This window comes from Eschrichtius robustus, chromosome 4, assembly GCF_028021215.1.
Source record: "Eschrichtius robustus isolate mEscRob2 chromosome 4, mEscRob2.pri, whole genome shotgun sequence".
Lineage (NCBI taxonomy): Eukaryota > Metazoa > Chordata > Mammalia > Artiodactyla > Eschrichtiidae > Eschrichtius > Eschrichtius robustus.
Window position 1 is genome coordinate 60878433 of NC_090827.1, and position 15616 is coordinate 60894048.

General features: G+C 44.1%; 1 protein-coding gene across 1 annotated transcript in view; it reads right to left on the minus strand.

The window, feature by feature from the left end:
- PARM1 (prostate androgen-regulated mucin-like protein 1) overlaps positions 1-15616 on the minus strand; it is a 104579-nt gene that overhangs the window by 37868 nt on the left and 51095 nt on the right. The window lies entirely within an intron of this gene.

Here is a 15616-nt window from a genome sequence, read left to right on the forward strand (position 1 = left end):
TTGATTGCCTCTCCACACGCCTTACCATTCCCCAACTAGCTTTTCCTCTAGTCATTTCCATCTCAGTGGATGGCAAGGCCTCTCAGTTACTCAGTTAAAAACCCAGATATCATCCTTAATGCATCTCTTTCCCTCGCTGCCCCTCCTCCATCCAATCCATCAGCAAATCATGATGACTCTACCTTAAAAAGATATCCCAATCCAATCTCTGCTCATCACCTCCCTTATTATCTCAACATCACCTGAGCCACCAGTCACTTGTCTAGACAACTGCCACAGTCTCTTAATTGGTCTTCTAGCTTCCAGATTTCTTCCTTTCAGTCTACTTTTCACATGGCAGCCAGTATAATATTTTAAAGTGGCAAATCAGATTAACTGACCAAAACCTAACCAAGGTTGTGCTTAGAACAAAATCCAAAACTACTCCCCTATGTCATCATCTCATGTTTTCCTCATCATTCTAGTTGATCTCTACTCAAATGTCAGCTCCTCCTCAGAGGAGCCGTCCCCAGACAGTCCTAACCAAAGTCATTCCTACTCCTTCCCCTTGCTTATTTTTTAAAAGATTTTTTTTGATTTTTTATTGTGAAAATATACATAACATTTTAACCATTTTTAAGTGTACAGTTCATTGGCCCTAAGTACATTTTCACTATTGTTCAACCATCACCACCATCCATCTCCAGAACTTTTTCATCTTCCCAAACTGAAACCCTGTACCCATTAAACAATAACTCTCTATTCTTCCCTTTCCCCAACTCCTGGAAACCACTATTCTACTTTCTATCTCTATGAATTTGACTGCTTTAGGTACCTCATATAAATAGAATCATACAATATTTGTCCTTTTGTTTCTGACTTATTTCACTTATTAGCAAAATATTGTCAAGGTTCATCCATGTTAGAGCACATGCCAGAATTTCCTTCATTTCTAAGGCTAAATAATATTCCCTTGTATGTATACACCACATTTTGTTTATCCATTCATCCACTGATGGCCACTTGGCTTTCTTCCACCTTTTGGCTATTGTGAATTATGCTGCTCTGAATATGAGTGCACAAATAGCTGTCTGAGACCATGTTTTCAATTGTTTGGGGTCTATACACTCAAAAGTGGAACTGGTGGTTCATATGGTAATTTTATGTTTAATTTTTTGAGGAACTGTCACACCCTTTGCTCATTTTTATTTTTCATAAAATAAATAAAATAAAGTAGTTTCTTCTTGGAACTGCATATTATTTCTTTGCCTATTTTACCTCTCTTCTACCAGAATGTAAGCTCCATGAGGGTACAGGGACCTGGTCTTATTCATTGCTGTTTCCTCCAAGCCTAGAAGAGTGCCTAGGTCATCATAATTGCTCAATAAGTACTTGAGGAAAGGAGGAAGGAAGGGGGGATGGAAGGAAGGAAGAGAGGGAGGGAGGGAGGGAGGAAGGAAGGAGAGAGGAAAGGAGAGAGTAAGGGAGATAAGGAGGGAGGTAAAGAGGGAGGGTGGAAAAATGAATTAACTTAAGAACTTTACTTAAAACAATACCCCAGTATTTCTCTACTCCCTTCTACACATCACTTAGTATGGCCACATCTATCATAGCTGCCTGGGGGCTGGCTGCCTACCTGGTGTTATTTGAAGGCAGGAAACTTGCTTAAAATGTCAACCTCTGTCCTTTCACCACAACATACACTGATGCCTGATGTCTTGTTAGGTCTTCAACTATTTAACTTTCCAAACTCTGAGGAGATTTCCTTTGGGGTAGCATATAGGTAACAGCCAAACATGATCAAGATTCGCAAGGGAAAAAAAAAATGGGCCAGATTTTAGCACAGAGGAAGGGAGAAAAGAGGAATGCAGAGGGATGTAAGCATTTGGGATAAAATCTGCTCACTTCTTCATTCAGCTGCATGACAGACTCAGTAGCTAATGGAAAATTGTGCTATAGAATTTAACCTGAAAACAGAATTTTCTCAATATTTAACTGAATTTAACACGTGGATTGTTATCAAAATGATTGGTTTAATTTTTTTTTTTTCCGAGAGGAAGTTACATTTTAATCAGTAAGCATCACGACAGAGGGACTTTTGTTAGCTAATTCATGATATCTGTGTATAAAGTGACAGTTTCCATCCATCCATGGGATCCTGAAAAGTTCTCTGTGTACTGACTGTATTTTCCAGTGGCTTATCATTTTAGCGATGTTGCGTGTTCATTTCTGATGGGCTTTCACCTGACCCCTGCCAAGCTGATTGGTTTAATTTTATTTAAAGTTGTTGGTCAAGACAGTAAACTACAGGAAAGTTACTCTCCTGGTAAACTGGGGGCAGACCTCCCAAATTAGGCCACATAATAGTCCATGTTTCTGTGGTTGACTTTTGGCAGCTGTGAAGTGTCAACAATTTCAGGATGAATACAGGTCAAGAGGTCTCTGAAATATGGACAAAACAACAGTTGGGACAAATATTATGAAAACATCAAATCTTCACATGTGACCTTAGAGCATACTGGCTTTGCATCCTGGTCGCTCCCATGACTCATTGAAGATTCTGAGGCCAAAAAAAAAAAAAAAGAAGGCAATGTTTAACTACTGTTTATAGTATCATATAATAGGTGGGCAGATGGAGGTAGAGAGAGCCTTAGTCTGGCAGCTGAGTCAGAGTCTTTGGAATTCTGGGATGAATGAAGAATGAGTCATACGCAAAGGAGCAAGACTTCATTCATTCATTCAAGCTTTTATTGAGTAACTTCTATGTCCATGGCCTTGCCCTCAAAGAGTTCACTATCTAACAGGACAGAAAGGACACACAACTTTCTGTAATATGATGTGATAAACACCTTATGGATTTACAAGCAAGTTGCAATGGGAGCCCCAAGGAAAGATGAATAAATATTGTATGCGGACTGTGGAATGCAAAAATATACAAAGTCATTTTCAAATGACATTGAGAAAAGTCACAGAAGAGATGACATTTGAGTTGGTTCTGAAAGGATAAGAATACACAAGATGCCATTAAAGTGCATGATATTCAGGGTGACACCTCCATTGTCATTTCCAGTGGAGCTAAAAGCTGTACTATGGAAATCATTATAGTGCTGAAAATGACATGCTGCAAGAATTAGTTTTGTGGCTGGAGACATCCATTTTCTTGTTTAATTCTGACTCGTATACTTTTATAACTCCTACCCTTCCTGCTTCCAAAGAGGACTGAGTTGGTCGTTCCCGTGGCTACCTATTTAGTACTTATTTAAAGTACTTTGCAGTCTAGTTCAGATAATTCCGACTCCTAACACACAGCAATGTATAGAAATTGTGGGACAACGCTGGTCATCTTCACTTGAACAAGGCATTAAAAGCCTCTGCTTTGCCTGTTTGATGATACATTCCATATTGCTCTGAGTACATAAGGGTTGGTCTTCATGAAGATATCCAAGGCTCAGGCGCCATGAAGACATCCAAGGCTCAGGCGCCATGAAGATATCCAAGGCTCAGGCGCCATGAAGATATCCAAGGCTCAGGCGCCATGAAGATATCCAAGGCTCAGGCGCCATGAAGATATCCAAGGCTCAGGCGCCATGACTTTCATCATGAAGATATCCAAGGCTCAGGCACCATGACTATCCTAGAGAATGCTTGCTGTCCTAGTTGGCTCAGGCTGCCAGAACAAAATACCATAGACTAGGTGGCTTTAACAATAGAAATTTGCTTCTCACAGTTTGAAGGCTGAGAAGTCCGATCAAGGTGTGGGCCAATTCAGGTTCTTGTGAGAGCTCTCTGTTCCTGGCTTGTAAGTGGCAACCTTCTAGCTGTGACCTCACATGGCCTTTCCTTGGTATGTGCTTGGGGGAGGGGGTGGTGAAGAAAGCCCTCTGGTGTCTCTTCTAATAAGAACACTAATCTCATGATGTGGGCCCCGCCCTCATCTAACCCTAATTACTTCCCAAAAGCTGCATCTCCAAATGCCATCCCATTGGCTTCAACATTGAGAATCACTGAGAGAGTCTGAGGAAATATCATTTCTGCTTTATCATAGGTAGGACCCGTGTTTCCACAGGACTACCAAATTGATTAAGTCAAACAGCTAAGGATGTATTCCAGGATTTCAAAAAATTTTTTAGAGCTAGAGAGGGTCTAAGTGATGCATGATTACAGCCCCTCATTTGATAAATGAGGGAACAGACACAGGGAGGGGAAGTGATGTAATTGACCTTACACATCTAAGAGAAGAAGTTGGGCAGTGTTGCCTGGAAAGAATCATGTAGAGACAGGGTCAGAATTAGAATTCCCCACCAGCACACTGTGCCCAGACTCAAAAAGGCCGGTAGAATGTACTTTAGCAACCACCATTATAGAATAAGCAAGGAGGAGCCCATGTGAGACTGCACAGCTAAACAAGTTTAAATAATGTACCAACAGGGCTTCCCTGGTGGCGCAGTGGTTGAGAATCTGCCTGCTAATGCAGGGGACACGGGTTCGAGCCCTGGTCTGGGAAGATCCCACATGCCGCCGGGCAACTAGGCCCGTGAGCCACAACTACTGAGCCTGCGCGTCTGGAGCCTGTGCTCCGCGACAAGAGAGGCCGCGATAGTGAGAGGCCCGCGCACCGCGATGAAGAGTGGCCCCCGCTTGCCACAACTAGAGGAAGCCCTCACACAGAAACGAAGACCCAACACAGCCAAAAAAATAAATAAATAATAATTAAAAGAAAAAAAAAATAATGTACCAACAAGGACCTACTGTATAGCACAGGGAACTATACTCAACATTTTGTAATAACCTATAAGGGAAATGCATCTGAAAAAGAATAGGTATATGTATACCTGAATCACTTAGCTGTACACCTGAAACTAACACAATATTGTAAATCAACTATACTTCAAAAAAGTCATTAAAAGTAAAAATAAACAAAACCAACCCCCCCCCCAAAATAATGTAGTGCCCCATACACCTTCCCACCCAAAGTAGAGCTACTTTCTGAAGAAAAGAATTAGTTCTAATATTTCCTTGAGAAAATGGCAGAGTAAATAGAATAAAGAAATTGAACCCATTAACCTCTAAATTAGAGGTGACTTTACTAGACATGGTGTCCCTGCCCAGGCAGTGACAGGCTCACGTGCCTGAAATGGAGTGACTCAAAGAAGGAAATCTCTCAGACTTGGCCCAAATGACAGATCTAGGGGTATAAGGGCCAACTTAACCTGAAATTCCTCCTTGTAAATTTACAAATGGATGTCTTTCCTGAAGTTTGGTCAAATGAGAGCTTTTATGTTGCAAGAACAGCTGACAGATTGTTGCTCAGAAGAAAAGCAGATTCTTAGGTGGATAGAAAACTATTTGTTTCCATGTGTGTTATCCTTTGATATGTGAAAAAAACCAGGTCTGGCTTGAGCCCGGGTTTCTTGCCTTGCTAGGAAGAGAGATTTGGGGGCTGATGGCTGGGACAGGTAGGCAAGTTCTCCCAGTGCTGAGGGGAGTTACAGGATATTCCAGGGTGGAGAGTCTGCGTTCTGTGCATGTGCTCTTGCCTCCTGCCCAACTGGGTGTCAGGAAGGTAGGTCTGCAACGTTGGCAGCCGGTGGACGAGTGCCCTGAACTGTCACTTCTTCCTGGGTTTTGTGAGCAGCAAACTGGGCCAGTGCCAGAGTCCCAGATGGCCTGATTACCTGTGTTGCTCACCTGTTCTCTCCCCCCAACCCCCCACAGCATGTCCTCTCCTGCCCTTGGCTTGTCAAGTGCCTGAGAAAACATGTGACAAAGCTTTGGCAAATTTGGTGAAATTCGATCAAAACACAGTCAAGCGCTCTCCTGGGCGGCCAAGTCAGCCCGAGTGGTGCCTTGGCCTGCGGTCTCGGGGGATCACGCCAGGCCTGCCTCGCAGAGGCCCGACAGCTGCTGAAGGTCTGCACGCTAAGGAACTGCTAACCGTCAAGGCCAACTGGACCGTGTCACTCCCCTTTGAGGGTGGAGGGGAGGAAAGGAAGCCTGCACAGAGGATAAACCTTCACATCCCCACTGAGGCCTAGAAGGCTCTTTGTGATCCAAGCCCAGCGTTGCCTCTTCAGCCTTGCTCCCCACCAGATCCCAGAACAAACCAGCTTTTTATTGTACTCAAGTCCTTCTGCCTAAACAGCTCTCCCTCTTATGCCTGCCTGAGTTACTCCTATCCACCCTTCCAGTGTTAGCGTAAGGGCCTTTGCGGATTCTTTTGCTAAATCCACCCCCCTCCTCCAGCCTCAACCCTTCATGTGCTCAGAGCACCTTGTATCTTAACTTCATAGCACTGAAATTGGCACGTAGCTATGCAATCGCTTATGGGGAGCTTTGTTTAATGCATGCCTCCCCCTTTAGACTCTAAGATTCACACGGAGCGGGGACTGTAGTGGATTTGCTCACCACACATCCTCATTGTCTGATCCATAGTAGGAATTCAAATACATACCTATATATGAATGAGAGAATGAGCTGAGGACTCTATATAGACGGGCGCTGTGCTGACCACTTTCTATGCATCATCTCATTCAATAGTAATATCCATTGTTATCTTGGTTTCACAGATGACAAAACAGAGGATCAGAAAAGTTAAGTAACCTCCCTAAGGTCACACAGCTAGTACATGGCACAGCTGAAGCTTGAACCTGAAACTGTCTGGCTCCAGGCTAACCTTATAACCATCCCACTGTATTGTACTGGGAAATGCAAGGGTGTTTTTGAAGTCTGGGCCCCATGTTTGTAAGGCAATCAAGCACCCGTCTTCCTCTGTCTCCCATAATACATTCTCTAGTGTGGGCCAATAGAGTGGGCTTTAAAAAAATTACCCAACCATGTGATCGCTTTTATTCCCTTTTATCCTGCTGCAGGCTCAACAATGGCCTCAGGATAAATTCTGAACTCCTTGGGTCAGCACATAACACCTTTTATGATGTCCCAACCCTACCCTTCATGAGCCTTGCGTTCTAGCAATCTGAATCAGCGTGCATTCCTGAACTATCTGCTGTCTCCCTCCCTGCCTTTGCATCTGCTGCTTTTCCCACCCTGGCTCCCCTCTCCCCAGCCCAGTTCTGAGAACTCTGGAGCCTTACCTCCTCTGTGAAGATTCACCAACTTGAAAGAGCCCTTCTTCTCTGTGTGGCCACAGCACTAATCGTAGCACACATTATCCTGAGCCATTTCTCCCTATGCTTGTCTCCTATCAGGCTGGGAGCCCTAATAACAGGAACTGCAGCTTATTGTTTGTGTCTTAGTGCCTGGCATAGAGAAAGGGCTCCATAAATATTCATTCAGTAAAAACATGGACTTTCTACCCTTTGAAAAACAGAAATATTCTCTGGCTTATATGCTGGGCCGTGATGGCAGAAATGCATCTTCCCTTTGATATGTCTGTACATTCCATAAAAACTACCAGCTAATAGGATATTTTGGATCGGTCTCTAAACATACTTTTGCTATTTTTGCTCGCTTGTTTCCACTTTGGAAACTGCAGGGATTTCTTCTCTCTGTGCATGATATAGACCAGAGTCACCAGCTCTTGAAATGCTGGCCATCAATCAATCGGCCTAAACACAGGCGGGCCTTACCATCCCTGCACTGAATGGGCTAAACTTCAGCAAGTATTTAAGAGAGGGAGAGAGTACCAAATAATCTTAAAATGATATGTATACTTGAACATAAAAGCTAGGTCTTAATGTTGTTTAGGTTGAGTGAAGCCACTGTTTGGGACCCTCACACTTACCAAAATTCCCCATGTTGCGTTTGGTTGGGCTGCTAAGGGCACACCAGAAGGTTCATCTAACATCTGCAAACCCATTACTAATCAGAGTCTGGTCCAACCATATGGCATTTGAAAGCCCTCACAGGTCTAGACAGAATGTGCATGCCCCAAAGCCATCAAACTGTGTTGAAGAAGACACTTGTTCAAAGCAGAAGAGCCACATCCTCCTGAGTGTTTTGTTGATGGAAATGAGATCTAATTCTAATCCAAAAAGAGGAAAAGACCTTCTGTTTTCCAGCCATCGAATCAGAACGGGCAGAACTGGTGTATGGCTCAATTTCTCTATGGGTGAAATCAGGGCTCATGATATCATCGGGCTCCCTGTGGAGGCTGTTAAGTGCTAATGAGAAAATAACGTTTGTGAAGAATGTTGTGCTTCCTGGGGAAAGGAAATACACCATTTTTTTTTTCTTTTCGCCAGAAGCAGCACCTGTCTTTGTCAGTCAGATGCCCTCCCAAACTCATTATCTTTTTTTTTTTTTTTTTGGTGGTTTCTATCTGTTTTTTTTTTTTTTTTAAACATCTTTATTGAAGTATAATTGCTTTACAATGGTGTGTTAGTTTCTGCTTTTATAACAAAGTGAATCAGTTATACATATACATATGTTCCCATATCTCTTCCCTCTTGCATCTCCCTCCCTCCCACCCTCCCCATCCTACCCCTCTAGGTGGTCACAAAGCACCGAGCTGACCTCCCTGTGCTATGCGGCTGCTTCCCACTAGCTATCTATTCCAAACTCATTATCTTTAAGTTGGAGGCTGACTGTGGTGGTCGGCCTCAGGAGGAGGCTTTGCTGAGCAAGGATGCCAGCAGATACCCGAAATTCTGGAGGAACCACATTGGGGCTTCTCTGGGCGGGGCAGCGGAGAGAAGGAGGACGTAGGCAGGGTGAGTACCTTCTCTTCGGCCGCTTTGAGGTTAAGGTGGATATGGGCGTGGGCCATGGGTAGTGAGGTGGGAGAAGAAGACGACCTAACGCCTCCTTCAGGTTGCAGGGGATCTTCTGAACCAGTGTTAGGTTTTGCAGTGGGCCCAGTCCCAACGTGTGTGTGGTCCAGGGCAAGAGCGCACACAAAGGCCCACATGGAGGATGTGTAACTGTTACAGATTCACTGCCTGTTCTCCATCCAGGGCCCTGGAGCCTTAAGAAGAGGGGGATCCCTCTGGTGACTGGAGACTAAGGGGACCAGGGAAGTGCTGGGGCAGCACAGGCCAAAGCCGGGCCTGGGACCACCCGAACCCAGGATGGAGACTGATCCGGACCCGTTTCCCGGGCAGACTTGGTGGGCAGGCTCCCCTCCCCCAGGCCTCAGTTTTCTGGCAGGATTCTCAGGCATTCCTAAGCAGAGGGGACGGAAGGAGTGCAGAGAGCACCTTGGGTGATTCTCGTGGTGACAGACTTTAAACAAAGGCAGCCCCTCCTCTGGTGACCCAGAGCTGAGGCTGTGATTCTCTCCTCGCCACACTCACGGTGTGCTTGAGGGCCGCAGGCCGATCCAGCTCATTCCTCTCCTGTTTGCTCAATTGGTTACTGAAATTTCAAAAAAATTTCTCATGTGGTTGAAAAGGAAAAAAAAGGCTTTGTGTTCGGGTGTCATAAAATGCAGCAGTCTCTTGCCTGGTCAAAGGTCACACCCCTTCCTTCCACTCCACCTCCCACAGGCCCAAATCACAATCAAGTCATTTCTTATACCCTGCAGCCCTGGAAAGTACCAGAACTTAAGAAAGTTCATAGTATCGGTCTGCTTTGACTCTGAACCGTTTCCTTCAGAGGATCTTTTTGAAGCTTAGAATTGCCCAAAGGGCTGAGGCAGCCCTGGTGCCTTCTCAGCCCCACTGCCTTGTCAGCCTAAATGCCCTTGTCCATTTCTTGCCCCACTTTGTCTCCAGCTCAGTGGGTGCACCATCCATGCCTTCTTGTTCCACGAAGAGCCGGAGCTCTTTAGGTGGTCAGCTCCATAGAAATCTGCCTTTGGCAGGACAGTTCTTGGGGGCATTCCCAGGCTGATGCATCCTGGCATTCTGACTGGTGAATCTGTAGGCAATTTGACTACTAACAGGATAACGCCCGTGAAATGCAGAGAGATGTTGTATTCCTGTTTGCCTCACCACCAAAGTCCACCACTGATCACCTAGGAGTCAGGCAAGAGGGCAGGGATGGCTCCAGGGCAGACACATCTCCAAGACTGGGAATATGACTCAGAGGAAATTTCCTGTGCTGCAGGAGAGGGCTGCGGGGGCTTTCTGAGAGAAGACGAATGACCCATGATATTGGTGGGCCTCCTTTCTCTTCCTGCCAACATTTTCTTCTGAGGGTTTTCTGCAAAGATGTCAGTCAGCATGAATGGTTATGGTTACGCTTCCTAGTTTCTCTTTAAAATTTTTATGTCCTTTTAAGATAGAAGTATAACTTATATACAGTAAAATGCATACATCTTAAGTGCACAAATCAATGAATCAATGAATTTTTACATGTGTATGTACCTGCATAACCACGACTCAGATCAAGATATAGACCTTTTGGGCTTCCCTGGTGGCGCAGTGGTTGAGAATCTGCCTGCCAATGCAGGGGACACGGGTTCGAGCCCTGGTCTGGGAAGATCCCACATGCCGCGGAGCAACTGGGCCCGTGAGCCACAACTACTGAGCCTGCGCGTCTGGAGCCTGTGCTCCGCAACAAGAGAGGCCGCGACAGTGAGAGGCCCGCGCACCGCGATGAAGAGTGGCCCCCGCTCGCCACAACTAGAGAAAGCCCTCGCGCAGAAACGAAGACCCAACACAGCCAAAAATAAATAAATAAATAAATTAAAAAAAAAAAAAGATATAGAACTTTTGGGATTGACATGTATACGCTGATGTGTGTAAAATGGATGACTAATAAGAACCTGCTGTACAAAAAAATTAAAAAAATAGATATAGAACTTTTCCAGCACCCCGGAAAGTTCCCTCGTACCTTCTCACAAACATAATCCTCTGAAGGAAACTCATTCTGACTTTCATCACTACAGATTAGCTTTGCCTGTTTTTGAACTTCAAATCAATGGAGTCATATGGTGTGTGCTCTTTCATGTCTGGATTATGAGACTCACTCACTGTGAGACTCTCTTATGTTGTTGGGTATTTTAATAACTCATCATTTCTCATTGCTGGATAGCATTCAACTGCATGAATATACCACAATTTATTAACCCATGTTACCAATGGGGCACAGGTAGGCTATTTCCACTTTGGGGTTATTATAAATGAAGCTGCTTGCTTCATAGCTTCTTAGTTAACACTTTTCCAATGCTTATTAAAAGCCAAATCCTGTAATACTTTTCAAGTATTAGGTCACTTAATCTTTACAATAAACCTAGGATAATTATTATTATTATCCCCATTTGACAAGTGAGCAAACTGAGGCAGAACGAGGTTAAATAACTTCCCAGGATTTATAACTAGAAAGTAGTACAACTTGGATTCAAACCCTGGAAGGTAGTCTATCTCAATAACCTGTCTTCTTAACCATTTTGCTAGATAGCTGCCTGTCATAGTTAAAGCTATTAGCCAGACCACTTATTTGCTGCATGACCTTCGGCAAGTCTCTTAATTACTATCTCCTCGTTGGCCAACTTAGGCTAACAGCAGTACTTCCATTCATAGAGTTATTGAGAGGATTAAATAACTAATCCATATAAGGCAGACACTGTTGCTTGACTAACCCAATAGCCATTCCTAATCCTCTCTTGCCAGTCTACCTACAGAAGCTATAAAAGCTAAATGCTCCTTTTCTAGCCTCCTTTGCACTTAGAGGTGTCTATGTGCCCCAGTTCTGCAAAATGAGGTTGATGGGATATAGGCTAAGGGGTTTCTGGAAAAATTTTGCTTCCATATAAAAAGAATATATAAGGAAGAGAAATTCTCTTAGTGCCTACTTGTCCCTCCTCCTTCCTACCTTTAAGTAGATGTGACGTCTGGCACAGTGGCAGCCATCTCATGAAGCTAAGGATGAAAGTCAACCCACTAGGGATGATGGAAGTGAAAGAGAGAAAGAACCTTTCTCCTTGATGATACTGTTGATCTTGCCAAGCCAGGACTAGAATGCCTGACTTCAGACTTCCTATTAAAGCAACAACAAATGCCTTTGGGGGTTAAGGTATTGTTCAGGTTCTCCACTACTTGCAGTATAGACGACAGACCATGTAGAATGCTTATCACAATGCCTGGCACAAAGTAAGAGCTCAATAAATATTAGGCTATTATGTGGATCTCTGTCTAATTGGAACCTGGGCCCAAATGCCTTCACCTTCTTTAATTTGCTAATGATTTGCAAAAGGCACTTTTCAGGCATCATTAAAGAGGAACTATTCCTCCTCCTGGCGTCAGCTGTGAGCCTCCGGGATGGAGCGCTCCCCACGTCCTTCGACAAAGCCATAGGCAGCTGGACCTGTCAGTGTTCCTGGCGGTACATTCTCTAGGCTGATGCCTACGAAAGCTGAGCCTCCTCCCACACCCACAGAATGCATCGGAAAGGAAAAAAAAACACACACACACACACAGCTAAGTAGGATTTGTATTTCTCCACCTTATTAAAAAAATGTTCAGAAACGTCGTGGGGCAGTTTTCACCACAAGTCTTGTTAAGAACATGCGTGGGGCTAGGTGGCTGCAGCAGGCTGAGGGAGGAGAGCAAAGAGCCCTCAATCACAATCAGGGACCAGGGCCTTGGTTCTGTTAGACAAGCTGGCCTGCCTTGGTCAGAGCCATGAGGTGTAACCCATGAGACACACTCACTAGAATGGCATCCTACTCTCGTTTTTAAACTTTAAGCATCACTTAGCAGTTTACTTTTAAAATATTTGATTAGACTTTTGTTTGTCTAGATCCAGTTCAACAAATACGTATTGAGTGCCTGCTCTGACCAAGGCACCCAGGTATCTAAGTGATTACGGAGGAAGGCAGACTGGAAGAGAGACAAATTTGTTTTATATTTCATATAGGCTTTCCGTGGACAGCTGCAATTTGACTCTGTTTTCCCCTCGTGTATGTTGATGCTTAGGGCCTTTTGCACCTGACCTTTCCAGATAAAGACTTCTGATATTGGCACTGTCATGTTCCTCCTCTACCACCTCTTCTCCACGCAGATTGTCTGTTTTGTCAAGTATGCTGAAAGGCCGGTGCTGTGGTCTGAATGTTTATGTCCCCCGCCTAACTTCATGTGTTGAAATCCTAATGCCCAGTGTGTTGGTATTAGGAGGTGAGGCCTTTGGGAGGTGCTTAGCTCATAAGTGTGGAGCCCCCACGAATGGGATTAGTGGCCTTATGAAAGAGGCCCCACAGAACTCCTAGCCTCTTCTACCATGTGAGGACACAGAGAGAGGTTGTCGGCTAGGAAACAGGAAGAGGGCCTTCTCTGGAACGCGACCATGCTGGTGCCTTGGTTTTTGGACTTCCAGCCTCCAGAACTGTGAAAAGTAAATTTCTGTTGTTTATAAGCCACCCAGTTTGTGGAATTTTGTTACAGCAGCCCCAATGGACTAAAGACAGAAGGGAATAAACAATTAGGTGTAAGGGTTTAGTAAGCTATTAAGTAAGACTCTAAAGTACGATACTCATTAATTATCATTTCTTCTCTTTAATCTCCTTTCTGCTTTTTAAGCTATCTCCTAAACAACAAAAACTATACTAAAATTGTAAGTTTACAAACTCATATGTCAGGGCAAAATTCCTAGAATCTGAAGATCATTGTCCCCTAAGACATGGAAATGAGAATGAAGTTGTTACTCACTTGAGTCAAGTTCTAGGCTGGAAGTGCAGAGGTAGAATCTGCAGCCCTGAAGTCTACCTGGTTTTGTGGGTGTCGAGGCCATCGTTCCTTGGACGAGTTGCTTCTCTTTAAGACCCAGTTTCCCTGATTGTTAACCCACTTCCCCATAAGGGACCCTCAATGCTGTGCTTGGCCTCTCCGCTGACAGGGGTCATTTTCAGAACTAGGGCTGGGTGGAAGATGACAGCTATGGATGGAATCTTGCACAGCAAGACCCGACTCATCACCAGAGACTCCAGCAGGGACCTTGTGTTTTACTGTCTCCCGGAATGTGGTCCAAGTCCTGATATGCGGTCAAAGATAGATGGACCATCCCTGGAGATTGGGAACCAGGTGCCCATTTGTTCCCGAATAAAGAGAAGGGGCCAGGAGAACAGGAATCAGTCATTAGGAAGTTCCAGGTACACGTGCAAGCTAAGAGCTCACACGAAGATACGAAGAGCACAAGCTAAGGGCAGACAAATCTTGTTTCCGGTTTATGTGTGATAAGGGTAACCTATTAACTTTGCAGGAGTGAATTTTCTCTGCAGAAATGTTCCCCATGATGAACAGAATCCATTGAAATCAATATGAGGAACCATGCTTTATGTAAGAGATGTTGTGGGTAATGAATTTTAATCAAGTACGTTAAGTGACGAGGGGATCTGGCTGTTTGAAGGAATTCCATGGTGGATCCTCATTTAACGTGATTAATTACCACCTAATTTGTCACCTGTGTAAAGCATTCTGTTGCCTAAAAATCCGGACCCTCTTATGCTCTTGTTCCCTGAGACATTCACGACTCCAGGAGGCAGCAGCTCGCTCTCCTTACTCACAGAATTTGCATCTCAGCTTAAAATAACATAAGTCACTACTCTACATACAGCCACATAAACAGCATCTTCAGGGTTTCACTTGTTAACCAACCTCCAGTTGCTGGACCCTCAGTATCTCTTAAATGCCTACAGGGCAGCCTCCTTTGCTAGGAAAAGGGTCAGCAATGCCAACTGGGGAGCTGCCACTGGCGTTGTTATTGGCGTACAGCATCTTCTGATGAAAATCTTCGGGACCCATTAACATACTACTCCACAGCCACTGCTGACAGATGCTATTAAACACATTAATCTGGAAGGACAGACTCTGGTGACGCGAGCTGAGTTGGGTGAATAGCAGAAGCTGGATAAAAACTGGCTCTGCTGGTAGCTCAGCTTGAAGAATGATTTTGCTTTGGGTCTACTTATTTAGAATAAATTTATAAGTGTGGCTGCTTAGGAAAGAATTACTCAAAAAGTAAAGCTGCCCATCCTATACCTCATGAACCACATCTTGCATCTATTCCTAGGTTCCCTCTGGCCATGTTGGGATTAGACAGGGACCCTCTAAATGTACACATGCTGAATTTGAGGCAGAGGCAGCTCTACCTCATGGCTTTATTTCAAAAGTAATTCCCAGGTCTAAATAACCAGCCTGGCGTTCCCTCCTGTGTTCCAGTCCTCTGACTCCAAATGCCTTTTGGGTTTTGCCCTCAAAGTCAGTAAGTCTATCAACTGGTTTTTCTTTCCCCATCCAACCAGCTCCTCTGGGTTTATTTCTGTCATCACTCTTCCCCTTATCCAAGTTCTTTTTATTTTTAAAATAAAAATTGCATATATTTAAGGTGTACAACATGATGATTTGATAGACATATACACAATGACATGATTACTACAGTCAAGCTAATTAACAGGTCATCTCCTCACATAGTTACCATATTTTGTGTGTGATGAGAACACCTGAAATCTACTCTCTTAGATTTTAGCAAATCTCTCTTAGCAAATTTCCGAGATTCAATACAGTATTATTAACTATAGTCATCATGCTGTACATGAGCTGTCTAGACTTATTTGTCCTATAGAATGGATCCTATAGAACTTTGTACCCGTTGATCAATATCTCCCCATTTCCCCCACCTCCCCACCCCGGTAACCACCATTCTACTCTCTACTTCTACTTTTTTAGATTCCACATATAAGTGAGATCATGTAATTTTTTTCTTTTTATGTCTGGCTTATTTCACTCAGCATAATGTCCTC